The sequence below is a fragment of the Carassius auratus genome, unplaced genomic scaffold (genome assembly GCF_003368295.1).
Source record: "Carassius auratus strain Wakin unplaced genomic scaffold, ASM336829v1 scaf_tig00032445, whole genome shotgun sequence".
NCBI lineage: Eukaryota > Metazoa > Chordata > Actinopteri > Cypriniformes > Cyprinidae > Carassius > Carassius auratus.
The window spans coordinates 347,010-355,495 of record NW_020526001.1 but is presented as its reverse complement, the minus strand read 5'-3'; positions in this window follow the sequence as shown (position 1 = coordinate 355,495).

Here is an 8,486-nt window from a genome sequence, read left to right as displayed (position 1 = left end):
TTGCTTTCCAAATGGGAGGTTGTGTCAATTTAGCTCACTTTTTCCCCAGCTAAGCAGTCACACACAGTCCTGGTTGGAAGCTGATATTTCTGCAAGAGCTGAGCGAGCAGACAGGAAAAGCAGAGAGAGAGAGAAAAAGTGAGGTGAAATAAACGTGTAGAAATGAGGAGATTATTAAGCTTTTCCGTCGGTTGTTGTGTTCCTGCTGTCTGACCTAGATAAGGACGATAGGAGTCAATGAAAGGGTGCCAGCCTGATGGCATGAGGCATGCATGCGTGTGTGTGTGTGCAAATATGTGTGTTAGTAAACTGTTCACTGGCATAATCTCAGTGATCAATTATTAATGAGCGCCCAATTATCTACATCCTGCCTTTCCCAGCATCCTCTTTCTGTAACTCAGGGAGAGTAAGTGAGATAGACCGGCCCATTAAATATGCAGGCCTCTTATAGATTCATTAAGAACAGAATACAAATTGGTCTGGTGGAAAGAGCGATGTGTTTAGGATGAGAGGAAATGTGAAGGGGTTTCTGTATGTTTATGTAATCTCTCTTCCAATCTTTGATCTTTGACTAATCTTAGGTTTAATAATTGATCCTGGTGCTTTCGAGACATGGCACACACATTATTTGGCATTACAAACTGTTGTGTGTGTCAAAGCTCTGTTTCCCTGCACAGATACACTCATACATTAGTTTTGAATTCACCTCTTAAAGAGACAGAGCACTCAGAAATATAAATTCTGACATTTCATCCAAAAATGAAAAATCATTTACTCTCATTTTGCTCCAAACACCTATGACTTTCTTTTCTTCTATGTTAACCAAGGAGATGATTTAATAGGAATATTCCTGGCTGCTGGTTTTCCATTACATTGAAAATGTATGGGGACTGGAGATGTCGAATCCAAGTAGTGACAAAAAATACTCTCTAAATTTAGTTCATACCACTTGTGCACTTTTATTACAAGTCTTCTCAAAGTCATAAAATAAATTTCTGGTGTGAGAAACACACAAATTTAGGAATTGCTCCTGTGGATCTCACACTGTGTGTAAATGTGATGCATAAAGATGCATAAATGAAATTTGACATGATTAAAAAAAAAATAATGTACTAAACTGTTTGTTTAATTCAAATACAAAGCTACTGTATGGCTTCAGAAGACTAAAAATGTGGTGAAGTGAATCATATGTAATCATTTTATAGAGGATATTGGTTATTTTTGGAGCTTGACAGCCAAGTCCACATTTACTTTCACTGTTTGACAAAAAAAGCAGCCTGGCTAAATCTTTGTTTCAAAAAAAAAAAAAAAAAAAAAAAAGGAAGTCATACAAGTTTGTATAGTTAGTATACTATCATTCAAAAGTTTGGGGTCAGTAAGATTTGTTTTTAAAGAAATTAATACATTCTTTCTGCATTAACTTGATCAGAAGTGACTATGGGTAATAAGTGTTTCTATTTCAAATAAACACTGTTCTTTTGAACATTCTATTAATCAAATAATCCTCACAAATAAACATTGTATAAGTTTCTGCAAAGATATCAAGCAGCACAACTGTTTTCAACATTAATAATGATAAAGAAATATTTCTTGAGCATCAAATCAGCATATTCAAATGACTTATGATGGATCATGCGATACCGAAGACTGGAGAAATGATTGCTGAAAATACAGCTTTGATCACAGAAATCAATACATTTGAAAATCTATTCATATAGAAAACAGATATTGTAACAATATTCCACAATATTAGTATTTTGATCCACATAAATGCAGCCTTGGTGAGAATAAATGGCTTCTTTCAAAAACCTTTAAAAAAATGTCTCACTGAACGGAAGTGTAATGTTGACAGAATGTTAATTTTTGGGCTTAGTTTTTCAGATGCGTGCATTCAATTGTGCATTAACATTGCACCCAGAAGGGCCAAAGAACAATTGTAATTTCAGCAGCGTAATTACAAAATACATTTGTAGAGACTAGAAACAGGTCATTGTGATACTGCGTGTGCGTGTTCAGTGGGACATCACACTTCATTCAGGAGCGTTTTTTCCAGGCCGTAACCTAGCAACCTGAAGGAAGTACGAATACCAGGCCCCAAAACCATCAAAAGTGCCTTTCCATCAAAAACACGCAACAGCAAAACACACACATGCACTAAATTCCATAGCCTTTATTTAAAGCACATTTAAATGAGCCAATTAACACTTTAGCAGGGATGTATATGGTGTGTGTGTGTGTGTGTGTTAGAAGGTGTTATCTGTCAGTGTGTGTTAGACACTTGTGTGTGTAAGCCTGTGAGTAAGACACAAGCGTAGGTGGCACATTCACTGTCTGAGTAGAGCAGCTTTTGTGTGTGTGTGTGTGTGTGTACGACAGAAAAGGAAATTCACAGATTCAGTGGTTTCAAAATATCCTGTGGTTTAAAGGAGGGTGTTAAGAAAGTGATGACAGGGAGCAGACTTTACTATCTCACTTAAACACAACCTCATAAGACACTAAAAGCCGCAGAGCTCTGGAGAAAACCGCACAAAGACACTGCCGCACAAGACAATGCGCCGACCACAGAGGCCTGGGAAACTAAACCACAGAACGCAATTACACAATATCACAGTTACATAACAGCCTACAGTCTGATAGAAACTCAAAACTCAAGACACAAAGTCAAACTGAAAACCTCAAAATTAGAGACACTTAAAGCCTCTAATACACTTTTTAGTCTTTCTATTTATGGTCTCTTTATGTTTTTCTGGCAATTACAACCATAGTTTAACCTTAAACATGGTCTTTTTACTATAGTACTTGATTTGTATACACACATTTGTATACAAAAATGTTTTTAAAAACTAACCCATCACTCATTTATTTGATCAAAAATGCAGGAAAATTGTGAAATATTATTTCAATTTAAAATTACTGTTTTCTATGTTGAATATATTTTAAAGTGTAATTTATTCCTTTGTCGCAAAGCTGCATTTTTCAGCATCATTACTCCAGTCTTCAGTGTCACATGATCCTTCAGAAATCATTCTGATATGCTGATTTGCATATTTCTTAATAATATCAATGTTGAAAACAGTTGTGCTGCTTCATTCCATTCATTTTTGTTAATGTACCATTGCTAAATAAAAATAAATCATACAAAGGAATACATACACGTGTAAACTTTAAATATAGGCATGTTAATATGTCATATTAATTTGACATCAGGAACTTCTGAAGGACATGCTTTTAAAGCTTAGATCTGTGAATGAGCTTCGTAGTAGCTTTAGACATTAAATTATCACTCCATGAACTCAAAAGAGGAAGAAAAAAACCCAGTTTTCATGACGTGTCCTCTTTAAATGATTTACGAAAGGCCAAGATGTGGAACAAGAAAAACGTTAAAAGAAAAGCACCGACTGCTGCCACACATCATTGGCTCTGAGCAAATGAGAAGCACTATCTTCTGTGCTTTGAATGACTGGCAGCTATTTCTGAACTCCATAAAGGTCTCAAAGGTCACTGCAATATGAAGAAAATACCTTGCCATAGAGAACCATTGATCAAAAAAAGAAACTGGGGCAGCTGGTGGAGTCACTTTTGTACTAGAGGGAAGCATTCTACTCTAATGATCGACTCTGATGATTAGACATCAACACAGTTATTATGTTTTCTGTAGGACAGAGAAACACATTTAGAGCTTGAACAGAATACTTTACAAACTGATTAGTCCTTTAACGGAGAAACAGACTGAGATTAGGCTTAACTGGAAAATGCTTAAGATGTTTTCCGGTTGATTTCATGATGGTTTGGAGCTGCAGTGAGCCGCTGTTTCTGTACAGTTGGCATCAGACTGGAAGACATACTCTCAAGAGAGCGCCGGTGCATTCATGCACACTCATACAGTACATATATACTCACTGCGTTTTACAGTGTATGGACTAAAAGCTAAATATGAGACATGTTAATGCCAGCATCAGCAACATCCCAGGAATCTGAGATATCACACATTCATTTCCAAGAATTGCATCCAAAAAGAAATCACTCAGAAATTAGAAAATTTCACAAATCAGTAGCTAACATTGAATAAAAAAAATGACATTAAGTAATAAATAAATAAATTAAATCGTATTTCCATGTAAAAATGCACTTTTATTTAGTTTTATTTACAACTTTTGAAAACATTTAAATTTTTAAACCTCTCTTTTTTTTTTTTTTTACAGTGAATAAGCATTTTCATTTGGAATTTTTTCCAAACAACATTCCTTGCAGGGCTATTATTTGCTGCCAAAACAACATTTTAACCATTTTTTTTATTCTTAAAATACTTTCAAATTCTGTCTTTTTAAAATGGTTTTGAGATATTGCATATGGATAACCATTCAGCTTCTGCTATCAGACGTCTCTGCAATGTACTTGCACTTAAGCACTATGTTTTTAGAGCAGGCAAATACATGCATTGCATAAGCAGGACGCATTGTGCTCTGTGTTACTTCAGAGGAGAAATCTCAGAATCTCCTACGCACACTTTGCAACCGAGACAGAAAAAGAAAAGACAGACAGAATGAAAAGAAAGGGAGACATGAAAGGACAAAAATACAGAGAAAGCCTTTATTGAGTCTGTCATTTGGGTGGGCTCATCCACTTCCCCCTGTTATTGCCCACCTATATTTAGGAGTCAAAGCCTTGTGAGGTTATAAGGGGGAACGAGGCAGGGTTTCATCCAATCACATCAGGTTACACGACCCTTACACTGAACCTTTGCGAGAGATGGACGGGGAAATCAGAGTGGAAACCAGCAGGGACAGGTGTATGATGATGGCCCGTGTAGCATTTACGTGGCTGACAGTGTCATTTTAGCGTTTGATTGGATATGATGGGACATGAACTTGACCGCAGAGGTACTTTGCTCTAAAGAGATTGGCTGCATTTCAAAGTCTTGTGAAATGTTGAACTAGAGAAATAAAACATGTAATAAAAATTGGGTGTAGTATCAATTTCCACTCAGAAATTGCAAATAATTTCACAACACAAATACAATGCAAAAATAATTACGACATGAAATTTTGAAAAAAATTCGTTTCTTTTTTGTTTTTTTGTTTTTTTTACAGTGAATCAATATGTTTAGTCTGTAGATAGATAGATAGATAGACAAACATGTATACTTTTTTTTTTATTGCAGTGAATGAATATTGTTTCTCCTCCATGCCCCGCCTTCTGAAATGAGTCAACTTTTACAAGACTTGTCGCTCTGAAAAGCAAGGTGTGCTCTGATTGGCCAACTATTCATAGCGTTGTGTTTGGTCAAATGTTTCAAGCGTCTGACAGAAATGTTACGCCCCTCAACATATACTGTTATTGCTTGTCTCAGTCAGAACACCGGCATGACAGGACAAAAACAATAAAACAAAGAAGGAATACATTAAATCGCATATGACCCCTTCAAAGGTACAACTTGTAAGATATTTCCAGTAAAATATACAAAAACCACTAGGCTAGTGTTATATATTTTGTCCAGCTGATTGCTAACAATATCTCTACTGTTTTCAACTACTTGTAAATCATGAGAAAATTCCCATTCTAAACAGTGACACGGGGCAGTGCAGTCGCCTGTCAATGACGTTAGTTCCCCTTTGTTACGACCTTTACTGACGTAGAAAAAACCACATGACAACAGCGTCGTGGACAAATGCGGAAGTAGCTTCGTGACAAACTTCAACTAGAAAGAGATGCCGATCTCGCTTGTGTTTTACTCGACAGGTGAGTTGTTTTGATTCGTACCTTTACAGAAAACGTATGCTATTATAACGATCAACAAGATTAGTATTATGGGGCATAAATGCCAAACGCGAGGCAGACTGATCCATAGTCTGATGGCGTCTTTGCATTGACTTTGTATGTAATCTACTCGCGCAAATCATTGAACTTGCGTTAAATCAATGATTTATCTTTCCGTCTGATTGATGGCTTTAGCGGTTGGGTAGAAGACAATAAATCCCATCATTCCACACTCATTCTTAGCATCATCAAACCATGCAATTGTTATTGTTTTGGTAGTGCTCCCTCTAGTGGCAGGTCCTTCAACCTGTACCTATAATCAATAAAAACAGATATTTGTTGAAAGCAACAATCCAAAGACATTAGTTGCTGTAAGCATTTTTTAATGGAATGCCACTGAGAAAAAAAAGATCCTGACAGATATGACTGAATTACATGTGCTGAAATATCTCACCTGTCTCTGTGAGAGCCCTGGGCTCTGTAAAGTGACAAAGGAACATTAAATATATGATTGTGAGCCATGGTCGGATTCTTTGGACAGCCGATAGGAAGACTCTGAGGCACTAGTTCTCATATGGCAGACCATGCGGAAAGCAGGAAGCCGAGAGCGTCAGTTTGTTTATTTAGACAAATTTTGTCAAAATTGATACGACGTGCACATTTACAGGGTGCAGTTCTGGAAAAAAGGAAAATCTGGAGGAAGTTTTATAATGAATTAAATTTATAATACTGTAAGTGAACTGTGATACATGAACCCCATCTACTTTAATAATGCAACACATTCCAGAGAGAAATCTGAATGCAATTTGTATTTTTTTAACTGTGAACAGATTTGATTAGCCTACATTGCTCACTGCAACTATAACACACTGTAACTAAAAACCTTTGACGCTAGCTAGAGCACAAACAGACAAAATCTGTTTTGTGTGCATTTCATTAGGCTACTGTGTGTGTTTGTGATTGTGCAAGTGTGGTAGTTAGGCTGTGAATCTTTGGGTAGGCAGCGATTCAATTTGATTCAAGATTCACGATTCGTAGGTTTTTCGATTTGATTCAAGAACGATTCTTGCAAATTTAGAATTATTCAATTTTATTAAATTCACAACTAAATTTGATTAGATTCAATTATAATGATTAGATTCTGCACTCTTTAAGTGCATTCACAGGATTCTTTAAATGCTTCCCCTAAATTCTTTAAATGCTTAATCAGGGGAGAAATGACACAGCAGCCTTTATGGCCATAAGTTAGAAAAAAAAAAAAAAAAAAACATTTTGTCCATTGTAAGATGCTAGTTTAATGATGCTATGGCATAAAATGGCATACGCAAAAATGTATGTAAGCCAAAAAAAAAAAAAAGAGCTTTAATAGTATCATGCATAAGCTGACATTTTGTCACACCAGGGGCATAGCCATCATTTCAGAAGTGACAGAAATGTCAAATACAATAATTTTATTAATGTAGCCTATGTATTATAATTATTTTTATTATTATTATTATTTATTTATTTTTACAATGAATTCTCTTCTTTTTTATTACTTTTAATTTGCTGTAAGAAATCAAATACAGTGCTCGACAATAATAATCTGTAATCTATATTTTTTTCCTAATGGCTATTTTATAAATGTTTTATTTAGACTACTACATTTAATTAGCTATTATTTTACATTTCTGCACATAATAAGGTAGAACATACACTTTATAGTTTCTGTATTGTAATAAATTATGTAAATTAGCACCACATCATTAATACATTTCATTTATTTATTTTTTTATTTTATTTTTTCTTAAGCCTGGCAAGTCTATTTTCCTTCGTACATTCGGCTCATAAGCATTGTTAAAACAAATTTATCATTCAGTGGAACTGTGTGCATGGTTTAGACACTTACATTTCTGCTCCATCCATGCAATTAATACACAGCTTTAGACTGCTCAGGAAACGCCGTCGGTAAGATGCAGAGAGCCATTGACAAATTACAGAAAGTAAAACTACTACACTTAAGTATTACTGGCCACGAGTCCTGAGGAGAGATCACACATCAGCTGTGACAGAGACGAATGGAGTGCAATCCTGTGACACTCAAAGGTGGTAAACAGTGGAGTGTGTAGTAGTAATTTAATGTCTATATATTTTGAAAGCATTAAATCGCTATAGAAATCGTGATTCATTAGATTCTTAGCGTTTTAAATCGATTACTGTCCGGGATAGGTGATTCACGATTAAAATCTAATTTTTCAAGATCGCTTTGCAAACGAGTTAATTGTTACACCCCTAGTGGTAGGTTATGATATTATCTTCAATCAATGTGCATCTCATTAATGTAAATGCAAAGTCCTTTTGGGATATGCTACATTATTTTTAGACAGTTTACATTAAGAACTGGATAATTTCAGGTACTGTAAGTTAACACAGCTTTACCAACTTTGCATTTAAAATGTTCTGTTATTGCACCTTTAAAGTTAGATGTTCAGATTTTTGGCAAAATCATGCTTCATTCTACCTACATAATTTAACTGAAGCAGAAAGTAATTTCAGCACATTTTGCAGTGATGCATCATGCACAGGAACCTACATTAATAAAACAAACAGGACCTGTTTTGATTTCATGTGATTATAAGTTGTAAATAACCAAGATTAATCACCCACCTGAACTGAAGTACAACATCAGCAGTTTAATAGTAGAGGATCCCAATGTCTAATTTATATTTATACTGTTTATACTGTTATAT